This window comes from Neovison vison, chromosome 12, assembly GCF_020171115.1.
Source record: "Neovison vison isolate M4711 chromosome 12, ASM_NN_V1, whole genome shotgun sequence".
Lineage (NCBI taxonomy): Eukaryota > Metazoa > Chordata > Mammalia > Carnivora > Mustelidae > Neogale > Neogale vison.
This window is the reverse complement of record NC_058102.1, coordinates 41,556,062-41,565,998: the sequence shown is the minus strand read 5'-3', so window position 1 is coordinate 41,565,998 and position 9,937 is coordinate 41,556,062.

Here is a 9,937-nt window from a genome sequence, read left to right as displayed (position 1 = left end):
GACCAGGGCAATAATATCTTCAAGTGAAGCTAGAAGTCCAGGTTTTAGTGTGAAATCTCCCAATTTTTAAATATTGGCAACCACATATTTAAAGATTTTTGAAAATTATGCCACCCAAATACATATCTGTGGGTTTCCAGTTTGTGGGCTTTGGGTTAAGGCATATAATATAGTCCACAAAATTGTGCTTTAATCAACAATTATAAAAATGAAATGTGTTTTTGAATAATTATAATTCAGTAAACACACGTTAGTACCTGCTTGAGTGCTTTGCATTTTATTTAATGCTATGGTAGATATGAAAGAAATAATTCTAAGGGATTATAATTTAGTTAGGGAGAAAGGACTGAGTATCTATGAAACAACCAGAAGATATCATAAATAAGTATATGCTTCATGACTTTGAGATGAGGAGTTGTATCACCTACATGCTCAGAAAAGGCCAGAATAATTCATCAAAGTGGTCAGTGATTTTACTATGCTATCTTCCATGGTTCAGACTGTGAAGGTCTTATTCACTGCACTTTCCACAATATATATAGTCATTACTTCTAGGCTCCCAGTATAGATTCCCAGAGTAGGTCCAGTCTTGCGTATGTACTCCAAAGCCACATAGTAAGTGGTCTAGACTCAATTATCTAGCTCTTACCCAAAATGGGACTGGTTTTGTTTTTTTTTTTTTTTTTTTTTTTGGTCTCCTAAACCTATTTCCTCCTTCTGTTATTTAGGATGCATTCTTACTCAAGTAATAAAAAAATCATTTCAAGCTGACTTAAACTATAAGGGGATATATCACCTAATATCCAGTTTGGAGATGAGGGAGGAATCGGGATTGTTTGATTCAGCCGCTCAGTGATACTGAGAGGTTCCCTTTTTTCTCCCTTATTTTGTTCTTTCATCCTCCTTGGCTGTCCTCCAATTGGCCTCTGTCACGTCTGCTGCAGACATTCCATGCATCACATCCAAACAGTTTTTGGGGGAAAGGGGACTGATTCTTTTCGTTTCTCTGTCTTATGACTGGGGAAATCTTTCAAGGAAATTCTCTGGAATATTTGTCCTACTTGTCAGGGCAGAGTCATGCATCTGTTCCTGACACAATCACATTGGTGGTCAGAATGGGACTATCCTCATAGTCATAGGCCAGGATTTCTCAACAGGGGTTGATTGGTGCTTCAGGGAAGATCAGGGAAGACATTTCAAACCTTTGTTTTGTGAAGCCATCCCATGCATTTCAGGATGTTCTCCCATTATAAGACCTTGAATGAGAAATACTTTTCGGTCACTAGGAAAACCCGAAAGTTCCCCACCCGACATTTCCTGAGAGCCCACAACAGGAGGAGCTTGTCCTGTTTAGGACAACTGGCTTAGAATAATCAATTTGAAGGAATGAATTAGAGAGTTAGTCACAAAGTCTGTGACACTCTTCCCTTCACGTTTCCCCATTTTATCACCAATTGCCCTTATTATTCAAACCAGAAACTGAAGTGACATTCTTCAAACATGCTTCTTCCCCACCTGCAGTATCTAATAGTGACCACGTCTGCCAAAATATACCTTAATTCTATCTGTTGATCTTGGTCGTCTCTGTCAATACCACAGCCCAGGGCACCATCTCTTTTAGACAATTGTAACAGCGTTCTAACTGGTCTGCTTTCATTCTTGCTCCTTGCTCTTCCAATAGCAGCAAATATGACCTTAAAATATATTCAGCATATGTAACTCTGTTTAATGAATTCCTACTAAATTTTTGGTTTATTTATTTTTTTCCTCTCACTTGAACTCATGAACATAAGTCATACCTTTATAGTAGGTTGGATTACTTTTCCTAATTCTTCCCTTTCTCCTTGCCAAGGAATTACATAGCCATGTCTTTTTACCATGTGAGTTTTTAGTTCCTCCCTCAAGAGTAGGCAGATTTTATTTCCTTATCGCACTGATATTGTATTTGGCTATATGCCTTTCTTTGGCCAATAGAAAGTGATCTTGAGAAACGTGATATGTTTTAGCTTGCCCCTCGTATAGTCCTATGTGTGAAGATTGTACTATGAGTAGCTTCTGGTCTCAGAAAGAAATCTCATGGTGCTAACCAGAACACAACACAATCTAGATTCAAACCAAGCTGAACCCTTGATAATATGTAGAGCTGTAAGCAAGAAAAATACATATTTGCTGTTGTAACTGAGATTTTGAGTTTATTTTTCTAACGTAGAATTATTGTACCAATAGTCTAATTATAATCAGCAATAATTAGCAATAGTTGAGTAATCTTATTCAGGGTTTCAGGCTAATAATGTGGCACACAGCAGGTATTAAATAAATATCTCTTCAATAAATAATGATGCTAATGGTTAAATTAGTTTTATGATCAGTAACTACATTTGAATTTATTCTAATTGTTTCTTCCTTAGTTGCTCTTGTCAGATTTTTCTACAAGTGTTATTTCATTGATCATATAGATCCTTTTGGAAAGCAGAATTCAAAGACACTCTTCAATTAAAGTTGTTTCACATTTTCAGGTCTGTAATTGCAGTGTCCATCAAATAATTGGTGTAGTATCATGAGGGCTGTGTGGAAGTAAGTGAATTGGTTTGTTATGCAGAGAAATGAATTTATTCCCTGTCGGAGTTCCACCATTCAGCATGTCAAGTTTCCTAGTACAAACTGTATACCCCAGTGCGGCTTTGGTAGACACTTCTATCCTATGGGTTTTAAAGATGATGGAATAAAGACCAATCATATAGTCAATCCACAAACATCTTGTTAAGAATATACCAAGTGCAAACTGTGTGTCCATGTCTGAGCAAGGTAGGAAAGTGAGAAGAAATTGGAAAGTTGGAAGGAAAGAAAAGTGATAAGAAAGTGACTGCAGAGTTATAGGAAATCCTGGCTCTGGCCTCAAAGAGCTTACAATTTCAAGGACGTTGAGACCAGTGTCTAGCATATCACTGTGAACAATTCCAGACAGTTTACTTACAAAACAAACAAAATTTTTTTTTTCACTTGGGTGCCGCTTTTTAATTTGTGTAATCCTCATCACTCCAATGCTGATGACTTTGTTTAAGAGAGCCCACTGTGTTGATGGCTGTCTTGTAGACAGTATCAAAGGGATTTCCCTATTTAATGTTTACACTGATGGTTACAGATGGGGTTCCCTGCTTCAATGAGGCTGTTGGGAATTTTCTTCAAATGGCTCCATTCAGGCATACTTATTATTTAATTGAAGGATCAGGGGAAACTTAGCCCAGAGGAAAGAAGACAGAGGGAGCAGGTTAGGGAGCATCAAGTATTTTAAAGCCTGTCAACTGGAAGAAGGATTGAATATGAGGTAGGGAGACCAGATTGAGTGTAAGCTGTATTCATCAGAGAATTTGGGGTTGCCCTGAATGGCTTAGAGGACTTTACATAAGGGGATGGGGAGGAGGAAAAGTACTCTCCATTGTCCACTTATGAGAGTATAGTCATGGTTTTCACTCCTCTCTGCCCTTGGTTTAGAGTACACCAGTGTCCTGAGTCTGGCCCTAAGGTCCTGGACAGTCTTACCATCTGGAAGGCGAAGCAGTAGCTCTGATGTGTGTCTCCCTTCTTCCATTAGGTGTCCAGGAGTGTAGCTGTGGACCCGCATATTCTCCAGGGCCAAACGGTGATTATGGGGCGTGCTGGAAGCAGTGACCAGAGAATCACTGTGAGAGGCAGGTGCTTTTTCTAAACTAGAATGCAGGGGTGGGCCCTCTATACTGGCCTCCGCTGGGGTCACGGCAGGAGTATCTTGTTCATGGCAGTCCTTCCCATTGTTCATGGCCTGGACATCTCCCCTACCCTAGAGTGCTCCCAGACTGGGCTCAGGTCATCTTTTGCCTCTCAGACCCAGAGCACCACCACCCGCTTTGCTTTTACCTGTCTTCCTCCCTGGCTGTCACCATGCCATTTCTGATCAAGCCTTACTCATAATCAGTGCTCATCCTGTTTCTTTTCTCCAACAATTGATCTACTTATCAGAAAAAGTATAGATGTTAGAAACCACACCAAGACTTATTTTTTTCTCTCCTTATTGGGAGGATATCTTATGTGTTTCTCTACAATTATAAGGAATTTCTGAAACTTCATTACTAAACAGGGAGGAAAAGTACAGGTTAAGCCTTTATCTGGAACCCTTGCTTCCATTGCACGAGTTTAGATGCTTTTGGGAAAGAACTCATTCCCAAAGAAGATAATGAAGTTATTAATAATACCTTAAGGGCAGGAGAATATACTTAGGGAGAGTTAAATGGAAACCTTAGCAAGAAAACTTCTAAGGTCTGTAATTTAATGAACTAATTCCGATTTTGCCCCGCAGATTACTATGTATCTCAACTTCTACACACTCATACTTTTCCCAAATCCAGTGAGTATCTTTATGATCATTACTTTAAATTCTCTATCAAGCATATTACTTATGTCCATTTCACTTAGGTCTCTTGCTGTGTTTTGGTCCCATTCTTTCATTTGGGACATATTTCTCTGTCTTCTCATTTAGTCTCTCTGTGTCTGCTTCTCCAGTTAGGAAAGTCAGCTACTTCTCTTGCTCTTAATGAAAGTAGCCTTATGACGAAGAGGTCTTGTAGTGCCCTGCAGTGTGATGTCCCCTGTTCTCCGGGGCCTGGAATTCTGGAAGTATCTCCTATGTGTATTGCATGTGCTTTGCTGTTGAGTCCTGACCTCTTTTTCCTTCAGTCCAAATGTCTTCAGAGACCCTCTCTGCCTAGTGTGGGAAGTATTTGGTCCCCAGAAGGGGTGGGGTGTGTTTTAACAAAGTATTCAGTGACCTGCTTATGAAGTGAGACTTACCCTCTGCCACGGGAACTGAGGTCCTGCAAAATGAGTGGTTTGGCAGGTGTGTTATTGGCAGGGTTTGTGCAGGTCTTCCGGGGGGAGGGGCCCGCAGTATGGGGACTAAGGTGAGTGTGAGTGGGAAGGACGGATCAGTTCCGTTTAAGGGGGTATGGAGGGGGGTGATTTATGTAAGCAAGTTAAGTAGCAAGTGTCAGTGCTAGTTCCTGCAGGTGGCCATGGTTTATGGTGGGGGCTGGTGAGGGAAATGGAGCCTGCTAGCTGCTTTGCTCCTGGAAGAGTCTCCCCATGATTCCTGTCTCTCCTGGCTATGCTCTGAGATAAGCAAATCATTCTTCCTACCATCTGCACCCCACCCCCACCCCATGTTTTTGAAACTGCTGGTTCTGTGCTCTATCTGCAAGGGCTGTTTGTCATGTTTTCTCTTTAAGTTTGGAAATTCTGCTTCTTAATGCCCTCCAGGCTCTACGGGAGCTGAACCTACTGATTTTTTAAAATTCCAGGCTTTATGTCCTGCTGGTTGTAAGAACTCATGAAATTCAGCCCCTCTTGCTTTCAAAGGCAAATATTACGGGGATTCATCCTCCCTGGTTTGTGGGCTCCTTGGTGTGAAAGTCTGTTTTTCACCTTCTGCATCACTGGCTCCCTTCCCACCACAGACAGCTACAGTCCATTTCCAACTTGGCATTTTCACCTTTCCTACCTTCTTTAATGTGGCCTCTTCTCTACCTTTAGTTGTGGAGTTTGTTCTGCCAGTCTTTTTTTTTTTTTTTTTGCCCCCAAGATTTTATTAGTTTATTTTCCAGTGAGAGAGAGAGAGAGAACAGGCATAAGCGGAGGGAGCAGCAGGCAGAAGAGAAGCAGGCTCCCTGCTGAGTTTTTATGCTCTTGTGAGTGTTACCTTGTTGTATCCGTAGGCTGGGACAAACTTAGTGTTCTCCTACTCTGTCATCTTCCCCGTGGGCCAGTGTCCGCTTAATACATTTTTCTCATCAACCACCACATTTGAGAAATGATACTGAGATAGCACTCATTCAATTCTCACAACACCTTTCGGAGGGTATATTACCTTAATTTTATGAAGAAGAAAATTGGACTTAGAAAGAATTGCATACATGTTTAAGATAAGTTAGAAAATGACGGAGACTGGACCGACATTCTGATTACGCTGAATCCCAAAACTCACTTTCCTCTATACCATAATCTACAACCAAGAGAAGGCAAGGTCCTCTGGGAATGAGATACAAGTTGAGTGTTTGGGAGGAGTAAAGGCAGGAAAAAGATACTGAGATTGGGATTGAAATTGAAATTGTCAAATTCACAACATTCAAGGGTCAGCCTTATAAGAGCCATGAACGGCTATACTTTACAGTGGAAGAAGCAGGTTTACATTATATGGAAGTGCTAAATAGGAAATTAATATGCCTTTTTGTTTCTGCTCTGCAATAAGAGCTGCCTCTAACATTTCTTTTAAGTACCAGCTGTGCAGTCCTTCATGGAATTTCTTTCAGTAAGGGGCTGTGAGTTATTTACCTTCTTTGTCATATCTCCTCTACATGTGTCTGTGTTTCTTGTCTTTAAAAAACTATTTTGCTTGTATGATCTGTTTTAACTTATTTTCTACAATGATTTGGAAACAGTCTGTCATTTAGAAGACATACAGACTTTAGTACAACTGCTGCTCACCTTAAAATTGTAAGCAATTAACCTGGCAATACAGGGATTGCTGCTTTTATGTCTTTCTTCCCAACCATTGTCAATTTAAATTGGTGTTACAAACCTAAACTCTTGTTTTCTTTCCTTCCTTTTGAATTATCCCTATTACTTATTAACTTATCCCTATTACTTTAAGACCTTATGTTGGTGATCAGATCTGTGTGTCTATCTAGTATAACTACTGGTATTTAGGTATAGTACTCTAATTTTAATATTAGCTAATTGATTCTTATAATAATTTTCTCATAGTTAATCCTTAATCTCCCATTCCCATGCCATTGTTTTGCATTCACTTAAAGTAGATTTTTTTTCTGGAAAGATATTTGATTGGCTGCTATATTTTCTGAGCCTTTCCACATATGAAGTTATCTTTTTTGTTGGCTTCACACATTAATAACTTTGCCAGATATTGAATTCTGGCACCATTACCTTTTAATTTATAGTGGTAAAGATGTTATTAAATAGTGTTCTATGATTAAGTGTTATTGGAAAAAAAGCTGTGTTTGGGCTGCCTGGGTGTCACAGTCAGCTGAGTGTCTGACTCTTGGTTTTCGCTCCAGTCGTGATCTCAGGATTGAACCCGGTGGCAGTCTCTGCATTCAGTGCAGAGTCTGCTTGGGATTCTCTGTTCCTCTCCCTCTGCTCCTCCCCTCTCAAATAAATAAATAAATTTTAAAAACAAACAAAAGAAAACTGTGTTGGAACACCTGGGTGGTTCAGTTGGATAAGTGTCAGACTCCTGATTTCATCTCAGTTCATGATCTCAGGATGGTGGGATGGAGCCCCATTTTGGGCTCTGTGCTCAGCAAGAGTTGGCTTAAGATTCTCTCTTACTCTCTCCCTCTGCCCCTCCCCCATGTGTGTGCACACTCTCTCTCTCAAATAATTAAATCTTTAGAGGGAAAAAAAGAATACTGCAGTATATAGTACTCTATGATTAAATGCTATTGAAAGAAAACTATGCAACTTGATTTTATTTCATTTGGGGCCATCTTCTTTATTTATATAATTGGAAAATTATACTAAGTATGATTTTATTTTATTTTATATATATTTTTAAATGTTTTATTTATTTATTTGAGAGAGAGAGAGGGAGCATAAGCAGGTGGAAGGGTAGAGGGGTGTTTTAGGTCCTTAGAATTTTCATATAAATATTGTAAATAGCTTGTCAATTTCACAAAGAAGTAAGGACTTTCTTCAGAAAATTGTTCCTTTATTATTCATTTTGATTCTTTCTTTCCTTCTTTTCTCCGTTCCTTCCTTCCCTATTGATCATAGATTGAAGCATCTATTTCTTTCTCTCTTTTTTCTGTTTTCTCTCATAGTTAAAGTTTAGGGCTTCCATGGGAGTTCTAGCTAAATTTCTCCAAGTAATCTTAGAGTTTACTGATCGGACTTTCTGTTTTTAACGGTCTCCATTGTGGATTTAACTTAGTGATTATCTTTTCATTTCTAACTAATTGTTAGTCTTTGATTTATCCCTCTTAACTATACTGTCAACTCACTGGTCCTTTGAATCTTGCTGGTACATGGATTAGTCATTTTCTAAAGTTTATTTGATTCTGGCAGTAAATCAGTATCTGATGCAACCAGTTTCTTTCACAAAAGAAGGAAGTGTCAGGGTTGTTTTGTTTTCTCCTTTTAACCTAATATAGTGCCTTCAGCATGATAAGTGTCCCCCAAAGCGTACCTGTTGAATCAGTGGATAATGTAATTTTTCTAAATGCTTCCCTTTAATTGTACTCCAAAACTTTTTATGTTTCATGATTTTGCAGTTTTCTTTTACTTCCAGAAGGTTGGCTATGCTTGCCAGCCTTTGTAGGAGTTGAGTGGGTTTTGTTAGAAATTGGTATGCTTCCTGATATTCCCAAATGTTACAGAGAGGCCCTGTGAGTCTAGATAGAAGGAAGTAGGAAAGAAGCAAACAACTAAATCCACAAAAATATAAATTACCAGTATGAGAGGACCAGGGAGGGAAAGAGCTGATGCTGTGAGGTATTACGGCATGGATCTATGTTTTCTGTGACATATATTAGATATCCCATGTGTGTAATACCAGGCCTGCTTCAGTTCTACCTTTGCTACAAGCAAACCATGGAGCCTTCCAGTGTTGGCTGTGTGGTCCTGTGCTATAGACTGAAAAGGCAAGAAAGAAGAAATATACATGGTCTGAAAGTGTCCTTTAGTTAATAAAAGTTGGTTGAAATATCATCTTATTTGTTTTCTAATATTTTGATTCCCATGGGGGCCTTCTACCCTTTTTATTTTGGGTCTGGAGTAATGGAGATCTCTTGTAGTGTCCAGTGCTAAGGCAATGTTTCCAATTTGAATATTCTATTGGTCACCTTAGTGAGATTTTGGAAGGAAAGCTAGACTTATGAGCTTATGTAGCCATATTTCTCAGAAGTCACATAGACTTTAAAAGCCCTAGTCCAACATGGTATCTTATTTTATAGCTTGAAATAAGGGTGCAATTTTCAACTTCTTTTGGGTCTGCAGTTGTGCCAGAATGACCTAGAGAAGAATTTCCCTTTGCCTTAAACCTAAAAGTATCATTCTTCTAATGATAGGGCCCATGTTTTTAACCAAGCATTGTCTTGGGTTCCTACTGGAAATGTGCCCCATTCCTTTTTCTTTTCCTTCCACAAACTATTATTTCACTTCTGAAAACACAGGTATAGAAAATCACTGACCTCTGTCACAGAAATGTACATTTGATGACATTGGTCTGATGTATTGGGAAAGGAAATGTCATCTTTTGCTAGATTTCTCTAGTCAAGAAAGATTGAATATTACAACATCAGAGTTCTAGCTGTTTTCCTGACTTTTTAGTTCTGTTAGTACATCTGCGCTTGAGGCAGTAGGAGCATCAACAAAATAAAATAACTGTACTTTGCAAAGGAGGAAAATTTCCTGTTTAGATTTGTCATTGAGAGCAATAGATTGGTCACCTTCTAAATGTTTCTTAGGAGGAAAGGTCCTGATTTTATGTTGCTCTACAGCTTCTCTGCCCATCAGAAGTGTTCCTGAGAGTAGATTAACTTTATTATTTGTTTCCAACACAACAAATTTAAGCAATTAGAATTTAAGCTGGTAATTTAATCACCCGACAGCTAAAGAAGATTGCATATTGTACAGAGACCAATATATCTATTTTATGTGGCAAATGGATAGTCTTATTCACCATGATTCATTTACCTGCTGTTTTGTGTGCACATTCTTTTGTCAAATTGATGGGTGACACAAGCTGTTCTACTAACACCAAAGAGAAATTACTGTTTTACCACAATGTTCAGCGGCAATATTTTTGCTTTGTATATATAAAATTTCATGCAGGTAAATGAAATATCAGTCAATAAATATTTATCGAACCTCCTAGCTTATGTTTAGTGCC